Consider the following 21,603-nt stretch of genomic DNA (forward strand, 5'->3'; position numbering starts at 1 on the left):
TCTTATAACACTCTGATTTAGGCATCGAACAATTTACTGCCCGTTTGAAAATTCTCATGGTACCTTCTTACCATGCTCTCGATATTTTCTTAAGTTCCTACTCGAGAGACACTTTTTGCCACCCTCCTTGGGTTATCTACGAGATAGCCAACCTTGCAGAGGTCCATTCTTCCGGAGTTACCCCTTGTCCTTCATACGATCGATGAAGACTTTAGAGAAAGGATGGCGACTCCATCATGATGACCTGAAGCAGAGAAATAAAGACTTCAACATAATGGATCAACCTATTCGAGAAGAGCAACCAAGACCGAGAAGACCCGTTAGAATTTCGTATTTTCCCCTTAGTTCCCCCTTAAATCTCGGGACGAGATTTCTTGTAGTGGAGGAGAATTGTGACGCCCGGGTAATCAAGCTATAGTAACCCTCTGGTAATGATGCCACGTCACCTCGATTACAACTGCTAATCGCACGTTAGTTTGAAATCGATACAAATTTGAATTTAAAAAATGGCAACCAACAAAGGTTTTCAAAAATAAAACTAAAATACTCACACTATTTTATAAATTCCCTTGTTCATTGCCATGATGTTACCAACTTCATTTGACTCACAGATAAATCCCTAGGAAATTAATAAGTGGTCCAACAACAAATAAATTGGCCATTTCAAAATAAATGAATGTTCATGTATTTACAAACCACTTGAAATCGTGTGTGCTATCTCAAAACATTGCCTACTATTTATGTGACAAGTTTTGTATTCAACAAAACTTATTTGGATTAAATTAAAATACAAAACGGTGGAGAAAATACAAAACAGGAAATTAGAAGAAGGAACAGAGGCTAAGTGCACACTGTGCACTAGAGGCCCAGTGCTATAGTGCACGGCCCAGCCCACCACAGGCCTTTCCTCTTCTTCTGTACAGAGAAGGCAGAGGCCATGGCGTGGCGGCCATCCTACGGCGCCATGGATGGTTGGCCACCACGTCGACTCCCCTCGGCCTATAAGAGCGTCCCCTGGAAACCCTAGCCAGCTCTCGACCGATCCCCTCACTTTCCCCATCAAACCGCCTCCTCCTCGGCTCGGAATCGAGCCCGGAACCTCGCATGGTGACTGTACACCTCGTCACCATTGCCGCGGACAACATGCTCTCCGGCGCCCGTGGATCCGTCCAGGAGGACCGCCACCATCGACTTTGTCTTCCCCGAGCAACAACTGGATCTGGGACGTCCCATACATTCACCATTGACATCGTCATCTCCGCGTACATCATCGTCGTCCGCCGTCGTTTGCCGCTACTCCAGTCCGTCCCCGGCCACCCCGACCACGTCCTCGAGCTCACTGTAAGCTCCTCTGCCCGCTCCCCCTGCTCGCCCCCCTCGATCCGTCGCCGTTTAGCTGCCCCGCACTTCGGCCGCCATGTATGGAGCTTGCGCCCAGCCACGCCCCTAGCCGCGACCAGCTACGCGCCAGCCGTCCCCTGGCCGCGTCCGGCCGTGCGTGCGTGCGCCCGCTGCGCCCTGGACATGCACCTCCGGCGCTTGCCTGCTGCTGCTTCTCCTTGTAGTGCCGCTGCTGCGCTGCTCTTGTTACTCGGCTACTGCCGCTGCTGCTTCCTGCTGTGCTGCCCTGCTACTCTTTAACTCTATGCGCTGCTGCTACGTACTACTGCTTAGCTTCGGCTACTTACTGTTCGCTGATGCTGCTCTGCTCCGACCACTACTACGGCTGGGCATGGCCATGGCCATGAGCTAGGTTTGTGTGTTGTGTGTGCCGTGTAGTGTGTGTGAGGCCGGCTGTGTCATAGCCGTGAGTGGCCGACCCTATTTAGTTAAGTTATTAGGTTAGTGTATTTGTTTAATTAGTCAAATGGGTAGATGACATGTGGACCCACTTTTAGTCTAAAGAAAAAGAAATATTTTTCAAAAAAAATGTCTAAGTCAATGACATGCGGGACCCACATACACTATTCATATGTTGACCAGTCAACCTTTGACCGGGTCAACCCAACCACACTGGCCCCACTGTCATATTCACATGCTAGGGTAGAACTAGGTGACAACAATATATTCTGTTTTTAATTCAAATTAATATAAAACCAGAAATTCCAGAAATTGTTTAAATCTTTGAAAATTAATATAAAATAAACCGTAGCTCAGATGGGAAAACTTTGTACATGAAAGTTGCTCAGAACGACAAGACGAATCCGGATACGCAGCCCAGTCGTCCACCACACATCTCTAGCATAGCAAACATGCAACTTTCCCCCTCCGGTTCATTTGTTCGAAAATGCGAAACACCGGGAATACTTTCCCGGATGTTCCCCCCTTTGCCGGTATCACCTCCTACCACGTTAGGGCACACCTAGCACCGTTACTTGTCTTGTCATGCATCGATATGCAACTCTTTCCATTGTATTCATTGTTTCTTCCTCCTCTTCTCTCCGGTAGACAACGAGACTAACGCCGCTGCTGGTGCCCCGATCGACTATGTTGTTGATGACCCGTCCTTGCCATAGCAACCAGGCAAGCCCCACCTTTGATCACCAAATATCGCCTATTCCTTCTCTATACTGCTTGCATTAGAGTCGTGTAGCATGTTGCTGCTTTCGGTTAATCCTATTCTGATGCATAGCCTGTCATTGTTGCTACCATTGTTACCCTTACCTGCTATCGTACTGCTTAGTATAGGATGCTAGTATTCCATTTGTGGCTCTACACTCTTGTCCGTCTACCATGCTATACTACTGGGCCGTGATCACTTCGGGAGGTGATCACGGGCATATGCTATATACTTTATACTATTACATTACTTATGATACTGTTCGGAGATGGGGGCTGAAGGGGCAGGTGGCTCCATCCCGGTAGAGGTGGGCCTGGGTTCCCGACAGCCCTGACTGTTACTTTGTGGCGGAGCGACAGGGCAGGTTGAGACCACCTATGTCGGTGTACTAGAGTAGGGGTACGCTAGTATCCCGAACTTGTGCACGGGCAGTTGCAGCACCCCGCGGCAAGGCTTGCCGGGCGACCGCCAAGGTCCTCCGTGGTTCCCTTGGAGCCATTCAAGAACAAAGTATTCAAGCCAAGGAGACAAGGCCCCGGCAAGAGGAGCTTGCCGGAAAGGCCAACCAAGGCATTTCGAGGAACTTGCCGCGACGCACCACACGTCCCGGCAAGACCCGGTGAGCGACAAGCTTCCGGACGCGACAAGACAACGGCCGCGGCAAGGCGCTTACCGCGGCAGGTTATCACTCTGCACCCACGCGTCAGCGCATCCACCAACGTGTCGCCCTGGGGCCTAGCCAGGCGCGTGTGGTAGGAGGCTGAGCAGCCAGCGGTGCGAGGTGGCGAGCGACGCTGACAAGATTACCATCGTGGCGAATGGTGGCGTCCCTGACGGTCCTTTTTTGCACTGTTTGGGCGACACAGACGGGCATTTAATGCCTTTGTCCCCTGCCGTCAGGGTTAGGTAGGATGCACTGTGCAGGTAGCTGTACCAACCACAACTCCTTTTCCATTTTTACCCTCGTCTGCGTTGCCACCTGTCGGTGACCCCTTGAGCGTATAAAAGGAGGCCCATGCGCAATGTAGAGGGGGTTCGAACCCAGAAAATCACACACGCTCGGTCTTGTTAGCAGCTAGAGTGTACTGTAGCACTCAGCGCTGTTTAGCAAGAACACAATACAATCAGACAAGCAGCAGTAGGAGTATTATCTCTCCGGAGAGCTCCGAAGCTGGGTAAACTGCTCGTGTGCTTCGCCTCGATCCGCTCTTCGTGCGATCTCCGCCCCCCCGCCGAACCGAAAGGGGCTCGGTCCGCCGGTCCCATAGGTGTTCGTGGATCAGTTTCCCCGACATCTTTGGCGCGCCAGGTAGGGGGGCATCGAGGTTGTGTGAACCTGATCCGGCGTTCACACGAGCCAGATCTTCTTCTTCATTGACATGCCACCGAAGAAGAAGACTTCGGCGGCAGCTACTCCGTCCGCGTCGATCCCACCACCACCGGAGCAAACGAGTGGTGGGGTAGACACTGGCGGAAGAAGGGACATCGACGAGGGAGCTCATGGCGCTACCAGGTCCAAGGATAAGGCTGCGCAGACCTGGCATCCGTACATGTTCCGCGCCCATCTCAGGAGGCGCAGGACCGACAGCGTCATGGTACTCGCAGTACCATACGTTTGTTGGGCCAAGATCAAGCTGGTGGATCTCGGGGTGCTCAAGACCAGCATGCACGCCAACATGCTGGCACGAGTGAGGCACGGTCACCTGGACAGGATACTGCTCCTTCTAACATAGTTAGGAGTCCGAGCATATCCCGCTCCTCGCACCGTTCGCCACTGCCAGCCACTACTCCAGCAGAAGCTTTGGCGCGAGCTCAACTGCTCCTGGATTACCCTCCAACGGAAGACAAGATTGACGGATGGAGGGCCACCATTCAAAGTCTCATCGGCTTCGCCAACGGCGACACTCCGCGGCAGCCAAGTACATCGAGGCCGCGGCAGGACCGCCAGGCACGAGCCGGTGGCGACGAAACCGGTGGGGGTGCAACTACCATGCGCTCTCCACCCCGAAGGCTAAGATCGCCGACTCGCCGGATCCACCTCGACAATGACTCTACCGCGTCATCGGATCCACGAGCTCGTCGCGATCAGCGCCAAGTTCTTCACGAACGACAGCAAGAAGACGCTCGTACTCGCATCGAGCGCCGAAGAGAAGCGCGGCGTCAATCAGACCAGCGCGCTAGGCCTTCTGTCGACATGCATGCGCCAGGGGAACCAGGCGACTTGCCGTACGCGGGAGGTTGCCCTGCATTCACTCGTGAGCTGCGGCAAGTCCAGTGGCCCAGCACGAAGAATTTCAAGCCAGACGTGCCGGAGAAGTACGACGGCAAGTCGCATCCGTCGGAGTTCCTCAGCATCTACACCATCGCGGTGCAAGCTGCCGGGGGACGGGACGACAAGATCCTTGCCAACTACTTCCCGCTGGTGCTCAAACCCAATGTCAGATCCTGGCTCATGCACTTGCCGGACAACTCCATATCCTCCTGGGCAGACCTATGCCATCAGTTTATCGGCGCCTTTACAGGCGGCCACAAGCCTCATGGCCAAGAAAGCGATCTTCATCTGCTCACCCAGAAGGAAGGGGAGCCCCTGCGCAAGTACATTCAGAGATTCAGCCGTGTACAGCACAACATCCCAGATGTCCACCATGCCGCGGTAATCAGCACGTTCCATCAGAACGTGTGAAACCGCAGAATGCGGGAGGAGATGGCGATGTGCAAGATCAGAGACGTCAGTGAGCTCTATGCCTTGGCCGACAAGTGTGCACGTGCGGAGGAAGGGAGGAAACTCCCCGGAGAGAATATAGGAGCAGAAGGATTTGATAGTGAGGAGACTGCCCCGACAAGGAAAAACCAGCGGTGGAACAACAGAAAGAAGAAAGGCAAAGAGGTGCTAGTCGTTGAGCAGTCCGGCAAGAAAGCCAAGGCTGGTAGCTCCGGCAAGGAGATTGCCGTGGGCACCAGCGACCAGGCTGTGGCGGTCGCCGACAAGCAGGACAGCACCAACAAGCAGTACTGCAAGATCCACCGCACCAAGGGCCATGACCTCCAGAGCTGCAAGAAGGTCGAGCAGCTTGTCGAGCAGCAAAAGGCTGAATACGAGCGATGCGATAGGGAGAAAGCCCAGGAAGGTGCTGGAGGAGCTGGCAAGAAGCGTCCCGGCCGAGGAGGACGCCGCGGCAAGGCCAAGCAGCGGCAAGGAGACAGACCTCCCCGCGGCCGCGACAAGGATGAAGATGACGACGACGATGAAGATATGGATGATGACGAGGCCGATGAGCAGGAGTTCCAGAAGGCCACAGAGGTCCTGTGCGTTGACGGTGGTGCTTCTCTGCATACTTCGCACCGCCAGCTCAAGCAGTGGGTGCGAGAAGTCAATGCGGCAGAACCACCCATCGAGTCACGCAAGCCTCTGAAATGGTCTAGCACGCCTATCATCTTTGATATTGAGGACCACCCTGATCGCATAACTGCGGTCGGGTGCTTGCCAATGTTGGTTTCACCAACTATCCGCAACCTCAAGGTCACTAAGATGCTGGTTGACGGCGGGGCCGGCTTGAACCTGATCTCCTCCGCGGTACTCCAGAAACTCCAGATCCCTGATAGCGAGCTCGAAGAGACCGGCACGTTCCAAGGAATCAATCCGGGAAGGAGAAAGCCGAAGGGAAAGATCACGTTGCCGGTAACATTTGGCAGCGAGTTGAACTTCAGGACTGAGAGGGTCACTTTTGACGTTGCTGATTTTCCATTACCATACAATGGGATACTCGGCCGTCCAGCACTCACCAAGTTCATGGCAGCCTCTCACTATGCATACAACGTGCTAAAGATGCCAGGCCCGATAAGTGTCATCTCTATCCCTGGCGACAAGAAGGATGCCCTTATCTGCGCCGACAAGATCTACCGGGAAGCAGCAGCCGCAACAGATCGCAGGTCACTTGCCATTGAAGCTCCCGGGGGAAAGAAGAAGACCAAGTCCGGCAAGAGCTCTGATGCCCACTCCGGCAAGCGCACCTCTTCGGAGTGCTGCGCTACCGTCGAGGGCGCACCATCGAGCTCCACCGGCAAGTGTAAGAAGACAATGGCAGCTCCACCAGAGACCAAGAAGGTGTCCGCCAAGGAGAATGGCACTGGTGGTACCTTCACCATCAGTGCCACTCTTGACCCTAAATAGGAAAGCGCGCTCGTTGCTTTCCTGCGGGCGAACGTCGATGTGTTTGCGTGGCAAACGTCTGACATCCCCGGTGTTCCCAGGAAAGTAATCGAGCACCATCTTGCCGTCTGCCCTCATGCGCGGCCCGTCAAGCAGAAAGTCAGGAAATAGGCATTGGAGCACCAAGAATTCATTGCAGAAGAGATCAAGAAATTGGAAGCAGCAGGCCTTGTCAGAGGAGTGCTCCATCCTACGTGGTTGGCCAATCCTGTAGTCGTGCGCAAGGCAAACGGGAAATGGAGGCTTTGTATCGACTTTACCGATGTTAATAAAGCTTGCCCCAAAGACCCATTTCCCTTGCCGCGCATCGACCAGATTGTTGACTCCACGGCCGGGTGTGACTTGCTTTCATTTCTTGATGCATACTCAGGATACCATCAGATCTTCATGGCAGAAGAGGATGAGGAGAAGACCGCATTCATCACCCCGTGTGGCACATACTGTTTCGTACGGATGCCTTTCGGTTTGAAGAAAGCTGGTTCAACATTTGCAAGGGTAGTCCATGATGCTTTTGAACCGCAAATGCACAGAAATGTGGAAGCCTACATGGATGACATAGTGGTTAAGAGCAAGGACAAGGCGACCCTGATTCAAGATTTAGACGAAACCTTTGCAAGTCTACGCAAGATCAACCTCAAGCTTAACCCCGAGAAGTGTGTGTTTGGAGTCCCTTCCGGCAAGCTTCTCGGGTTCTTCGTGTCTCAGCGGGGAATTGAAGCCAATCCTGACAAGATCAAGGCCATTGAGCAGATTGAAGCACCAAAGCGCGTCAAGGATGTACGAAGACTTGCCGGTTGCGTAGCTGCTCTCAGCAGGTTTATCTCTAGGTTTGCTGAGCGCGCCCTGCCATTTTGCAAAATTTTGAAAAAGGCAGGTCCAATGAAATGGACTTCGGAGGCGGAGGCTGCGCTGCAGGACTTAAAGAGATACCTGTCCTCCACTCCAACACTTGTCGCACCTAAACCACAAGAGAAGTTGCTGCTGTATATAGCGGCGACCAATCAAGTGGTTAGTGCTGCGTTAGTAGCGGAGAGGGAGGCAGATGATGAGCCAGCAACCCCGGCAGATGCATCCAGCGACAAGCAGAGGACTTCACCGGCAAGCTCTGGCCCCGACAAGGATGGATCTGCGTAGGAGCATGAGAAGATGCAGAAGAGAATGGTGCAGTACCCAGTTTACTTTGTCAGTTCCCTTTTGCAGGGGGCTAGGTCAAGGTACTCTGGTGTGCAGAAATTGCTTTTCGGCCTCCTCATGGCCTCGAGAAAGCTGCGCCATTACTTCCAAGCACATGAGATCACAGTCGTCACTCGTTTTCCACTGAAGAGGATACTACAGAATCCAGAAGCGACAGGCAGGATTGTCGAGTGGGCACTGGAACTGTCAAGCTTTGGCCTCAAGTTTGAGAGCACTTCAACCATCCAAAGCAGAGCATTGGCAGAGTTCATAGCAGAATGGACGCCAACACAAGATGAAGAAATTCCAGAGACGAGCATCCCCGTCAAGGAAGCAAGCAAAGAGTGGCTGATGCACTTTGATGGTGCTTTCTCGCACCTACCGGAGAGCACCTCAAGTACGTAGTCCAGATGCACTTTCCCAAGGAGCAAGCAACGAACAATACTGCAGAGTATGAAGGTTTGCTTGCCGGTCTCAGGATCGCAGCAGACCTTGGGATCAAGAAGCTCATTGTCAGGGGTGACTCACAAGTTGTCGTCCGCCAAGTGAACAAGAATTATCAGAGTCTGTTGATGGAAGCTTACGTTGATGAAGTGAGAAAGCTAGAAGAGCGCTTTGACGGCCTATAGATGGAACATGTTCCAAGGGCTCAGAATGACATCACCGATGGCCTGTCGAAGTGCGCTGCACTTAAGTTACCTATGGAACCAGGGATCTTTGTGCTCAAGCTGACTCAACCATCCGTAACGCCATCAACTGGACAGAGCAAGAAGAGGAAGTTGATTTCTAGTGACTATTTTCCGACAGAGCTCCCCGAAGCCGCCGCCAAGAAGGTCATCAAAATCAACACCAAGGGTGCTGAGGAGCAGTCTGCTCCGGCGAGCCCTAGGGTTTGTTCCGTTGAAGCAGACGCTCCCGACAAGTTTTGCTCCGGCAAGCTTGCCGGGGAACATCAAGCTCCGGCTGAGCCACAGGTTCTCGCCGTAGAAGCGGATGTTCCCGCAGCAGCAAATGTGCCTTTAGTCCTAGTTGTCGAGCCGCAAGCTCCATCATGGGCACAACAGATTGTCCGTTTCCTTCAGACAGGAGAATTTCCCGATGAGCAAGAAGAAGCGGAAAGAGTAGCCCGGCAGTCAAGTATGTACCAGTTTGTCGACAGCACACTGTACAGAAGAAGACTCAACGGCGTGAAATTGAAGTGTATTCGCCGGGAAGAAAGACAAGAGCTGTTGGCAGAGATACATGGAGGCATATGTGGTCACCACATTGGCGCAAGAGCACTTGCCGGCAAAGCGTTCCGGCAAGATTTCTTTTGGCCGACAGCCCTCCATGATGCGACTGCACAAGTAACCAAGTGTGAAGCGTGCCAGTTCCATTCCAAGCAGATACACCAGCCAGCTCAAGCTCTCCAGACGATCCCTTTATCCTGGCCATTTTTGGTCTGGGGGCTCGACATCCTCGGCCCCTTTCCCCGAGCTACCGGGGGCTTTGAGTACTTGTACGTTGCAATCGACAAGTTCACAAAGTGGCCGGAAGTGGAAGCAGTGAGGAAGGTGACAGCACAGTGAGCAGTCAAGTTCTTCAGGTCGATTGTTTGCCGCTTCGGGATCCCTAATAGGATCATTACCGACAATGGCACGCAATTCACGAGCCGCACCTTCATGCAGTACGTCCAAGATCTTGGCGCCAAGGTCTGCTTCGCTTCTGTTGCTCATCCGAGAAGCAACGGTCAAGCGGAGAGGGCAAATGCTGAAGTGCTGCGCGGGCTCAAGACCAGGACTTTCGACAGGCTGCACAAGTGCGGAAAGAACTGGATCGAAGAGCTGCCGGTGGTTCTTTGGTCGATCAGGACGACGCCAAATCGAGCCACCGGCCAGACACCTTTCGCTCTAGTCTATGGAGCAGAGGCAGTTCTCCCCACGGAACTCGTATACGGATCACCTCGAGTGCTCGCTTATGATGAGCTTGAGCAAGAGCAGCTGCGACAAGATGACGCGCTGCTCCTTGAGGAGGACCGTCTTCAGGCTGCTGTGCGAGCTGCTCGATACCAGCAAGCTTTGCGCCGCTATCATAGCCGCAAAGTTAATGCCAGAAGTTTCAAGGAAGGCGACCTTGTTCTTCGGCGCGTTCAGTCCGCCAAGAATTCCAACAAGTTGACGCCAAAGTGGGAAGGCCCTTATCGGGTGAAACGAGTCACTAGGCCTGGCGCTGTCCGCCTTGAGACCGAAGATGGCATTCCGGTGAGCAACTCCTGGAACATTGAGCATCTTCGTAAGTTTTACCCATAGGGCGCGGTTGCCGGAACCTGTTCCGGCAACCACCTTTTGGACAAGTCTTGCCGATGTTGCATGTAATCCTTTGTACAAAGCCGGGCGCAGACCCCGTGCATAAGTAAAACGCATGTGCTCCGCAAATCTTGTCAATTTCATGCTTTCTATTTTGTATTTGCATGCATTATCTGACACTTTGTGCAGCACCTACCCCGGTAAGCAATAACGAGCCATAAGGCTCCATATCTTTATTTTCTCTTCTTTCTTTTTCTCAAAAAGGAAAGCAAGGTTCCCCCGCACACAAGTTTGCCGGGGGGAATGGAGAAGATAATGGTGTGGGCCGGGCCAGGCATCATTCAAGGAAGTTTCGCCTTACCGGAAAGCAATCGACAGAAAAGCTAAGTTGCCAAAGTTTGAGCAATCAGTTTTAAATTTTTAGGTTATCTTCCTTGAACGACCGTGCTTTGTATGGAAAACCTGTGCGCGGAGGAACCAACTCGTAGCTAGTTGCGCCCTTACTTGGTTTCGAGTCCGCTCAACAGTTTAAGTGAGCTGCGACTAGTTGCGACAAGGTTTCTTGTCGGTAGAGGCACCGCCAGCAGGCTGCTGACGTCCCGCACTCAACGCTCGCGGCCCAGGTGCCTGCACCGACAAGTTCCCTAAAAGCGTAGGGCAAAAACATACAAAGGAAGGAATCAAGTAAAGGAAATAACATAGCAAATCTCTACCCAAAATAGAGTTATATTACAAGATAGCTTGTCGCAGCTCTAACAGATTGTTCTCATGACATGACTAGCAGCGACAAGGAGAAAGAGAAAACGGGCGGCCTAATCTACGCAATCGCCCTCAACCCTCTTGATTCCGCTCACCTTGTCCACAATGGGTGCGACAAGGGCCTTGAGCGGTTCCAGATCAGCATCCGGCGGCAAGGACTTGAGGACGTTGGTGAAGTTGAGGCCTGGGTTGCGGAAGGCCACCTTCATCAGCACCTTCTGGAGAGCTCCTGCGCAGATCTTGCGTGACTCGTCGGCCAGCTGCTTTGGGATCTTCTCCCGGAGTCGCTGGAGAGCCGTCGCCACGCCTTTGAAGAACAAGCTGAGCTTGGCGCTGGGTTGGAGGCGCTCGTCGGAGGAGTACCCGAGATCCTCCATCCCCAGCTGCGCCAGCTCCCCGTCGATGCCGGCGGCAAGATCCACAAGACCCTCAGTCCAGTGCTCCACAGTCTCCCTGAAGGCGTCGTGGGCGGCAGCAGCATTCGCCAGCAGCGCCTCGTCAGCCTTGATCTTCTCCGACAAGGCCACCTCCCGCTCCCTGGCGCCGTCCAGCGTCTGAGTCAAAGTAGCCAACTTCAACTCGAGATCTGCATTGGAATCCTTGACGGCGCTGAGCTCCTTGCTCCTCTCAGCGAGAAGACCCTGCAGCTCACCATGAGCGGCAGCATCCTTCTCGCGCTCACGCTTGAGCGCGGCAAGCTCCTCGCTGCTCGCCCTGAGATCGGCTTCCAGCTGCGCCACCTTCGTCTCCAGCTCCTTCTTGGCGGCCTCGGCAGCTGCAGTAGCATCCCTTGCCTCCTTGAGAGCCCCGCCAATTGCTTTCTCGCGCGCGGCAAGCTCCTCCTCATGGCTGTCAAGGTTGACCTTGCGTTGCGCCAGCTCTCCTTCCTGCGCAAATAGATTTTCGGCGACAAGCCGTTGCTTCTCTTCAACTTCAGCCTTCTCGAGGAGGAAGGCTTTCTGCTCCTCGAGAAGTTTCTCCCGCTCCTCCGCCAGGGACCGGAGAGCTTCCTGCTTGAGACCCCGGAGCTCCTCCGTGCGCTTCTCGATATCCACTCCCGCTTTTGCGACAAGTGCCTCTCGGGATGCCACCTTGGCTTGTCGGGCGCGGTAGAGCGACAGCAGCTTCCGCAGCAGCCACTCCTCCTCAGGCTCGTCGCTGCTGCTGCTCGGCGCGTCGACCAGTGCCAGCCCAGTGGAGGCGAGCACCTCTTCGTCAAAACTTTCTCCTTCGACCGGCGCCCTGGAGCTCGACGCCCAGGGGAGCTTGATGAAGACGCCATCGCCGGCCTTCAAATAGGCGCCGGGCTGGGGCTCTTCGGAGCCTGGCGCTGCAGCATCAGCGGAGGGATCGGCGGTCGGCGTAGCGCCTAGTGCTCCTGCGGCCTCGGGGCCGTCAGTGCGATCGCCGGATCCCTCGCCCGCTTCTGCGGCGGCAGCCTTGGCGGCCTCTTCGCCGGTGGGATCATCAGCACCGGCCTCTTCTTCGGTGGCCGCGGCGTCGTCGTTGTTGCCGCGCGCGTTCTCCTCGCCGACGGCCTCAGTTTCCATTGGCTCCGTGGCAGGTGGATCTGACGACCGAAGAGGGGAGAAAGGTCAAGCGAATATTCAAAAAGAAAATCAGAAGAAGAAGAATCCGAGGGAAGTTTTCAAGCAAGAGGATTACCTGTATCTGCAGTCGTGGTCTCAACCACCAGAGGATCGCTGGTGCTACCCCTTGCCGGAGAACTGTCCCTTACTAGAAAATTCTCCCTTGCCGGAGAACGCTCCCTTGCCGGGGAATCCTCCCTTGGCGGAGTAGTCGAGGCAGATGGCACTTCAGGAGCGGCTTCCGGGCTCTCCTGGTGAGGCTGCTCTGCTCCTGCACGAACCAACACTCAGATATCAGCAAAGGAAGAGCACCCACGCACGCCTGAAAGCAGGAAGTAAACTATCTACTTACGTGGAGGGCTGCGCTGGGGGCTGCTTTGAGGAATGGTTGCCGGGTCCGACAAGGTGGTCTCGGACATGTCCTCTGCCGTCGTGGTGGGGTCGTCCTCGATGACAATCACCGGGGCCTTGGCTCTCTTTACCGCTCTCTGGGCCAGAGTCCTGAAAAGGAATGAGTTCAGAGTAAAGCAAATCAGATACAAGACGAAACAACAAAAAATGAAGAACTACAAGTACAGCAAGGAATCTTACTCTTCTTCTTCCTCGTCGGAGCTGAGCTCGGAGAGATCGAAGTCCGGCTCGCCTCCGGTGTGACGAGGCGGAGGAGTAGGCTCCCTTGTCCGCTTGGTAGGAGCAGTAGCGGTGGACCAGGAAGACCCCGCTCCGGTTGCCGCAGCGGCGTGAGGCGCTCCCGCGGCAATAGTGGTTGCCGCGGTAGAGCGTGTCGCGTGGCTCGGCGGCTGTTGACCCGTCTGCCGCCCTGCTACGTCTGAGGCCTTGCGGAGACGCCTTCTTGGCGGGGCTGGGGGCTCCGCCTGCGGCAAGCTATCCGAAGGTTCGGGTCCGACAGGCTCTCCCTCGCCGGGCTCGCTCAGTTTAGCTTCAGGCCCGGCAAGCTCTTCCTCACCGGCGAACTCCTCTCGCTCGACAAGTCTTGCCGCCTCTGCTGCCTCTGCCTCCTCCACGGTGAATCCAAATACGCCCGCGGCAGCGGCTGCTGCCGCCTCTTCCAGCCTGGTGGCGATGCGCTGCATCTCATCATCGGTGGTGTCGCGGGTGAGGCTCTTCTGCTCATCAGCGCGGACCGGCACTTCTACCAAAACGTCAAAGAAATCCCGCACGACATCGTCTGCAAGCTCTTGCCAAGTCGGGACGATTCCGTGCGAGTCGCACAGCGGCATCATGGCGCGGATGCGGTCGAGCGAGGAATTGTTGCACAATGGAATGACACTCCTCGGCAACATGAATGGATGTTGAGGATCGCGCTTGAATAGCTCCAGGAGCATCGCATCCAGCTCCAGGACGGTGAACTTGAAGTTTAGGCCTGGGCGCAGCCTCATGATATCCGCTGAGTTCTGGAACTCCCAGGCTGGTCTCCTCTCCTGCAGGGGTGCGATGCGGCGGCGAAGAAAATCTGCGCCAACTGCGCCTACAGTGAGCCCGGCAAGCCTGAGACGAAGGATACGGGTGACGGAAATCTTCAGCCTATCGTCTTCCGGGGCCACGTTGCTCCAATCGTTGCTGCGCACTACTGGGGCTTGGCGCAGGGCGGTAAATGGCTGCGGGTTCTCCTCTACAATCCAGCACCACTCTGCTCTCCATTCTTCCCATTTGTTGCAGAGCTCTCCCTCCAGATAAGCATCCTTCTTGCCAGTCTCGAGATCCAAGCGATTCCGCCGGCAAGGGGCTCTCCTCTCTCGACTCGGGGCATAAAGAAGTGGCGGAAGAGGGCTACGTTTGGATGGACTCCGACAAAGTTTTCGCACAGATGTGCGAAAACTGCCATGGTCAGGACAACATTGGGGGTGAATTCAAGGAGGCAGAACCCGTAGGTGTTCATGATGTCATAGAAAAATTCAGAGTAGGGCAGGCAGAGCCCGCAGAAGAAGAACAGCGCAAAGAAGGGATACCCGTTCGGAGCCAGTCTCGAAGCGGTAGCCGGGAGTACCTTCGTGCGCGGATGCGCTCGCGTCTCCGTCGACCAGAAAAGGTAGTAGTACTCCCTCAGCTCCTTTGCGTCAAGCTGAGGGGGAAAGATGGCCCGCTCCTTTCGCAGCGTCGTGAGCCGCTGCGCCTCGGCCGACTTCATGCCCTTCCCCTTGTCGGCTTTCGGAGCCATGGCGGAGGTGGCGGGGGAGATCGAAGGCATTGGTGGCACCGGTGGCGATGGGGGGTGGAGCGCTGCTCTCTTTCGGCTTTGAGAAGAAGGGGGGAGCGGCGGATATTTTCGAGAATGGAGTAAAACCGGCGAAGTGGGCAAACTGCCCCTGTTTCCCCTGCTTATAAAGAGGGAGGGGGCGGACGTTTCGCCCTTCTGAATAAAGAAACCACCCACGATCTCTCCCACGATGCCGCATTCAACGCGTGCCGTTCGGGGAGGGCGCGGTGGATACGGAGTAAGATACGGCGTGACCCAGGCCGCGCGTGCCCGTGCCCTGCTTTGGGCCTGGCCCAACAGCGCTCGGCACCGTGTGTGGCCCAGGCCCGGGGGCTCCTGTCGGTGTACTAGAGTAGGGGTACCCTAGTATCCCGAACTTGTGCACGGGCAGTTGCAGCACCCCGCGGCAAGGCTTGCTGGGTGACCGCCAAGGTCCTCCGTGGTTCCCTTGGAGCCATTCAAGAACAAAGTATTCAAGCCAAGGAGACAAGGCCCCGGCAAGAGGAGCTTGCCGGAAAGGCCAACCAAGGCATTTCGAGGAACTTGCCGCGACGCGCCACGCATCCCGGCAAGACCCGGTGAGCGACAAGCTTCCGGACGCGACAAGACAACGGCCGCGGCAAGGCGCTTCCCGCGGCAGGTTATCACTCTGCACTCACGCTCCAGCGCATCCACCAACGTGTCGCCCTGGGGCCTTCCCAGGCGCGCGTGGCAGGAGGCTGAGCAGCCAGCGGTGCGAGGTGGCGAGCGACGCTGACAAGATTACCATCGTGGCGAACGGTGGCGTCCCTGACGGTCCTTTTCTGCACTGTTTGGGCGACACAGACGGGCATTTAATGCCTTTGTCCCCTGCCGTCAGGGTTAGGTAGGATGCACTGTGCAGGTAGCTGTACCAACCACAACTCCTTTTCCATTTTTACCCTCGTCTGCGTTGCCACCTGTCGGTGACCCCTTGAGCGTATAAAAGGAGGCCCATGCGCAACGTAGAGGGGGTTCGAATCCAGAAAATCACACACGCTCGGTCTCGTTAGCAGCTAGAGTGTACTGTAGCACTCAGCGCTCTTGAGCAAGAACACAATACAATCATACAAGCAGCAGTAGGAGTATTATCTCTCCGGAGAGCTCCGAAGCTGGGTAAACTGCTCATGTGCTTCGCCTCGATCCGCTCTTCGTGCGATCTCCGCGCCCCCGCCGAACCGAAAGGGGCTCGGTCCGCCGGTCCCATAGGTGTTCGTGGATCAGCTTCCCCGACAACCTAGGAGAGAGGTGGGCCTGTCCCTGGTCGGCGTCTGCGGTTGCTTCATAATAACACGCTTAATGAGATCTTGGTATTTGATCTGACTCTGGCCACTGGCCTATACGCACTAACCAACTACGCGGGAAAGATATGGGCACTCGACGTCGTGGTATCAGCTGAAGCCTTCGTGACGTTAGCGACTGAGCGGCGCGCACCGGATTGGACTGGAAACGCATTCTCTTGTATTAGGGAGGCTAGGTCTGCTTTCGGCCGCCCTCGCAGCGTGCAGGTGTGCAATGGGCAATGGGCCCAGACCCCTGCGCCATAGGAGTTAGACTGACGTGCTATCCTCTCTGTTGTGCCTAGGTGGGTCTGCGACGTGTTGATCTTCCGAGGCCGGGCATGTCCCACGAAAGTGTGTCCGGCCAAATAGGATCGAGCGTGTTGGGTTATGTGGTGCACCCCTTCAGCGAAGTTTATCTATTCGAATAGCCGTGTCCCTTGGTAAAAGGTTGACCCAGAGTTGTACCTTGACCTTATGACAACTAGAACTGGATACTTAATAAAACACACCCAGACAAGTTCCACAGACAACCCGGTGATCGCTTTTCCACAAGGCGACGAGGGGAGGATCGCCGGGTAGGATTATGCTATGCGATGCTACTTGGAGGACTTCAATCTACTCTCTTCTACATGCTGCAAGATGGAGGCTGCCAGAAGCGTAGTCTTCGACAGGACTAGCTATCCCCCTCTTATTCTGGCATTCTGTAGTTCAGTCCACCGATATTGCCTATTTACACATATACCCATGCATATGTAGTGTAGATCCTTGCTTGCGAGTACTTTGGATGAGTACTCACGGTTGCTTTTCTCCCTCTTTTCCCCCTTTCCCTTCTACCTGGTTGTCACAATCAGATGCAGGAGCCCAGGAGCCAGACACCACCGTTGACGACGACTCTTACTACACTAGAGGTGTCTACTACTATGTGTAGGCCGCTGACGACGACCAGGAGTAGTTTAGGAGGATCCCAGGCAGGAGGCTTGCGCCTCTTTTGATTTGTATCCCAGTTTGTGCTAGCCTTCTTAAGGCAAACTTGTTTAACTTATGTCTGTACTCAGATATTGTTGCTTCTGCTGACTCGTCTATGATCGAGCACTTGTATTCGAGCCCTCGAGGCCCCTGGCTTGTATTATGATGCTTGTATGACGTATTTTACTTTTAGAGTTGTGTTGTGGTATCTTCCCGTGAGTTCCTGATCTTGATCGTACACATTTGCGTGCATGATTAGTGTACGATTGAATCAGGGGCGTCACATTTCTTCAGACTCTTCACAATTAATTTGATGATAATCCCAAGTGACTCAACAAATATAGCTATGGTCCCCGGCAACGGCGCCAGAAAAATGTCTTGATAACCCAGAAGTATAGGGGATCGCAACAGTTTTCGAGGGTAGAATATTCAACCCAAATTTATATATTCGACACAAGGGGAGCCAAACAATATTTGCAAGTATTAGTAGCTGAGTTGTCAATTCAACCACACCTGGATTAATTATCTGCAACAAAGTGATCAGTAGCAAAGTAGTGTGCTAGTTTTGGTAGTAGTCGCAACAGCAATAGTAACGGTAACAGTGGTAGCAATAGTTTTGTAGCAGTAATGATAGTAACAACAATAATAGTAACTTAGCAAGATCAATATGTAGGAAAATCACACGCATTGGATCGGTGATTTGTTGGATGATATTCATCATGTAACAGTCATAACCTAGGGTGGTGCGGCACTAGCTCCAATTCATAAATATAATGTAAGCATGTATTCCGTAAATAGTCATACGTGCTTATGGAAACAACTGGCATGACATCTTTTGTCCTACACTCTCGTGGCAGCAGGGTCCTATTGGAAACTAAGGGATATTAAGGCCTCCTTTTAATAGAGAACCGGAGCAAAGCATTAACACACGATGAATACAAGAACTCCTCAAACTACGATCATCACCGGGAAGTGTCCCGACTATTGTGACTCCGGGGCCAGATCATAACACGTAGTAGGTGACTATAACTTGCAAGATAGGACCAAGAACACAAATATATTCATGAAAACATAAAGAGTTCAGATCTGAAATCATGGCACCCAGGCCCAAAGTGACAAGCATTATGCATGGAAAAGTCATAGCAACATCAATCTCAGAACATAATGGATACTGGGGATCAAGCCCTAACAAAACTAACTCGATTATATGATGAATCTCATCCAACTCCTCGCCGACCAGCGAGCCTATGAAGGAAATACTCACTCCCGGTGGGGAGCATCATGGAATTGGTGATGGAGAAGGGTTGGTGATGATGAAGATCGAAGATCCCCCTCTCTGGAGCCTCAAACGGACTCCAGATCTGGCCTCCCGATGAAGAACAGGTGGTGGCGACGGCTCCGTCTCTTGAAACGTGATAATTCTTTCTCCCTAATTTTTTTCTAGAAAAATGTGATTTTATAGCATCGGTTTTAGGGTCTACAGTGCCACCAGGTGGGGACAACCCACTTGGGTGCGCCTGGAGGGGGGGCATGCCCTGATTGGTTGTTCCCATCCACGCGCCCCCCTCCGGTGGTTCTTGGCTCCATAAATTATCTTTAGTCATATAAAAATTCCTCACAAAGTTTTGTTCCAATCTGAGAACTTTTATTTCTGCACAAAAACAACACCATGGTAGTTCTGCTGAAAACAACATCAGTCTGGGTTAGTTTCATTCAAATCATGCAAATTAGAGTCCAAAACAAGAGGACAAGCGTTAGGAAAAGTAGATACGACGAAGATGTATCACCAACTAAAAACAGTGCATGTGGCCTCCCCTGCGCATGAAGCAAATCCTTTTCAGCACCAAGTGTCAGAAGAAGGTGAAATTCCTCAGTCTGGACAACAAGCTTCTCCTGTCCACGTCGAACCAAATGATTCAGTTCTTCCCTCTGCTCCTCCAACTACTACTGAAGCAATTCCCCAACAGCCCCCAGTCACCAGTAAAGATTCGGTGCCTGACTCAGCTCCTGAACAAGTGTCAAAGCACTCTCCCCTGCGAATCTCACTCAACACTGCACAAAGAAGCTCAGTTGATCCTTCTGCAGAAAAATCAGCGTCAACTCATCATTGAGACTCTGTCATCAAGGGCGATGAAGTCGTATCCATTGAAGATGAACTGAACTATCCTTATTCTCGCAAGGCCTGCCGTTGTTTTCCACCGGTTTTGGTTCAAAGGGCCACTTTTCAGTCGGAACACTCATCCGAAATTCTTTCAAGAGAGTCCATACAGCAAGCCCCATACTTCTGAATCTCCTCGGTTCTGGATTCAAGAATAGGCTACATATTATTCACGGATTCTTTATGGCAGCCTCAAGATTTTCCCTCATGAGTTCCCAGATATTGCTGCGATGAAGAACCTTGGCTGCTTTACTCAAGTATTGCAAGATATCGAAGACTATGGTCTTACGCATGTCTTTGCATATCAGCATCCATGGAACAGGGAGATTATCCTTCAGTTTTATGCTACGCTGTATATATCTGGTGATGTCTCTGATAGCACAAAGTGGATTATGGAATGATGACTAAAGGCAAATGAATCAAATGCTCTGCCATGGACTTTGTCTCTCATTTTCATTTCCCTCGGTTTGAACATGGCAAGACTAATATTCAGGTTCATAACATTAATGCTATCTCCGATGCATAATGGTTGAAGATAAAATTCGTGGCTACAATGGTCCTCCTCTGCCTGAGCACTTGACGTTCGACAATCAGACATTGTATCACATTCTTACTTATACTCTCTAGCTGGGATGAGTATAGATAATGCCATTTCTGATGCTCTTTGGAACACCATCCATGCTATCTCTCTAGGATTTATCTTCGACATTGAAGATTTGTTCCTCCACATACTGATGGTTTCAGCTCAGTGCCCCAAAACTATCAAGGTATATGCACCCTAGATTCAGAAAGTGGTTGACTATGCAATGAAGACCAAATATCTTGCCAAAATCAGTCACAAAAGCTTCATTTCTCCCGCGCGCGACACGGTGAAAGTGATGGAAGATTTTTCTTCGAGGAAAGCACCAGTGTCCAGTCCTTATTATTATCATAACACCTTCAATGGGCTAAAGCTACCTAAGCGTGATCGCGGACCGAACACCCAGCCTCCTTCACATCTTGAAGTGAGCTTGCGCACTCAACAACTCTAACTGAAGCATATGGCCAAAGACCGCCAAGAGAAAGAGCACCTCGCTGCCGAACTTAATGTTATTCACAACCGCGCAAAAGTTGTGCACATGATCACAAAAGAAAACAAGAAGCATTTATGGAAGTTGCTTCGGAAAGTTTTCTCAAAGAAGCAACGTAGTCACTCTCACCTTCAAGAACTCTATGAGTATACTGATCAAGGGTTTACCGCTGAAGATTTTCAAGATCGCATCACTCCACCTTTGCCGTGAACCAACAACAAATTTACTATGGATTCAGCTGCGCCAATTACTCGATGAATCATAAGCCACATCACTAACTAAAAAACTTGCTGAAGAAAATCCTCTGTCTCGCAAGACTCACGAGGCTGATCCAAATGAACCTTCTTCTTCTTGTCCCCAAGCCAGTCTTGAAGGATCTGCTGCTGCTGCTGAAGACGAAGATGTTCCAGCCACCTTGAATGAGAAATCTCTTCGGGCAGTTCCTCAGGCGATGCCTCAGAGTGAATCGTATGTGAATTATAACACTCGTGTTTTCATCACCTTTTTTACAGTAGTAGACAAAAAGGGGGAGAATAACATCGAGAGTTTCGATATATTTGCTCTGTTGGATTTGGTCAATGTGTTTACTCACTCTATCTTTTGAGACAATTTACGACTTTTTATGTGCTCTGATGTAAAACTTCTATTCTGGGTTGTAATATTAATGACCCCCAAGCTACACTATATTCTATCGAAGCTTATTCTTTTACAGGTGGGATTATTGACAGAATTCATGAATGATTGCAGTACATTCTTGTTGGATTACCTCTGATCCGTGCGTATCATTACCTCATATGATTGAAAATCCTCCACTCACTCAAATGAATTTCAAGAACCTTTATGGTATATCAATTGACCATGTATACATCTAAGGGTAGTATATTTCATCATCAAGTCAAGTAATGCAAGTTCACTCTTGTTTGTTCTACATTGCACCTATCTATCTTCACTTTGATGATTATCTGTTTTGTCAACAACCATCCAAAAAGGGGGAGATTGTTGGTGCAATGAAAGGACCCTTATGTTTTGAAGTTTGTCGACATAAATAGTATGGGACTTACGTGTTTTCTAGTGCACACAGAGTAACAGGTCCGTGAAGTATTGAGGAGTTTGATGCAAACGGCAAAGATAATCTTCCTGCGTGGCAGTGAAGGTTATCACCAAAAATAAAGCTAACAAGAGTGACCCCTAAAAATTGTTGAAGTTCAAGCAATTTGTTCGGTGCATGTTCGAAGCAAATGACTGCGCTCGAGGAAGAATAAAGGCGAGATGAAGATGTAGCATTTATTTCGTTGTTCTTCTTCTTTCATTGAG

This window comes from Triticum dicoccoides, chromosome 3B (genome assembly GCF_002162155.2).
Source record: "Triticum dicoccoides isolate Atlit2015 ecotype Zavitan chromosome 3B, WEW_v2.0, whole genome shotgun sequence".
Classification (NCBI taxonomy): Eukaryota; Viridiplantae; Streptophyta; class Magnoliopsida; order Poales; family Poaceae; genus Triticum; species Triticum dicoccoides.